At 30.6% G+C, this 755-nt stretch overlaps 1 protein-coding gene across 1 annotated transcript in view; it reads left to right on the top strand.

Annotated features, from left to right (window-relative positions):
* FREM2 (FRAS1 related extracellular matrix protein 2) overlaps positions 1-755 on the top strand; it is a 178,703-nt gene that overhangs the window by 135,202 nt on the left and 42,746 nt on the right. The gene's annotated exons all lie outside the window — the stretch shown is intronic.

Genomic DNA, 755 nt, shown 5'->3' with positions numbered 1-755 from the left:
GATTCTTTTTGCTAAAACAGAAAGAAAATTATAGCTATATACTAAATCGCTAGCAAATAAAGTCAGAAAAAGTTAAATAACATTAAATCAACTTGTTTGTCTCTTTTATCCCATAAATGTCAACATGCTGTTTATAATGTTTATTGTAAAAATTTAAGGAATTTTTTTCAGGAACATTCTAATATTTCCTTTTATGGTTCAAATTGAGGTCAGCATTTTGCAAATAAGCAGAAAACAATTAAATATAGAAGAAAAGTTGAAATTTTTTGTGCACTAAAAAAGTCTAAAGTAACAGATAAAGATAAATGTGAATGAGAAAATTTGACTATCATCTAACAAGTGTACTATCAGGAAACAATAATTTACGTATTTAAGGTAAATATTTAATTTTGAGCTTCTTAGGAATCTGGTTTGCATAAATCAGGGGGTTACAGAAACTTGAATGTTTACAGAGCTAGGTCAAGCCATGGAAATGGGTGAAGCAAGGGAAATGTGAGGGAAAAATGGAATTATTGAAATGTCATTAAACCAGCAAGACCATTCCTTTCTTGAGGAAAGCCTATACTATCGTAGCCTAGTTGTCATAGTCTGTTGCCATGCAGAAAGGTGCAAAAGAACTCAAAAATCTGCATTTTCTTATAAAATTCCCAGATTTTTAAGTGTTAGGAACTAATTTTTTAATGTCTTCTTATACAGGTGAAACGAAACAAATTAGTAGGCCAGCAGTGATCAGCTATCTTCATTCTCTGGAACAA

The sequence above is a fragment of the Propithecus coquereli genome, unplaced genomic scaffold (assembly GCF_000956105.1).
Source record: "Propithecus coquereli isolate 6110/MARCELLA unplaced genomic scaffold, Pcoq_1.0 Scaffold201, whole genome shotgun sequence".
Lineage (NCBI taxonomy): Eukaryota > Metazoa > Chordata > Mammalia > Primates > Indriidae > Propithecus > Propithecus coquereli.
This window is presented reverse-complemented; position numbering and strand designations above follow the sequence as displayed.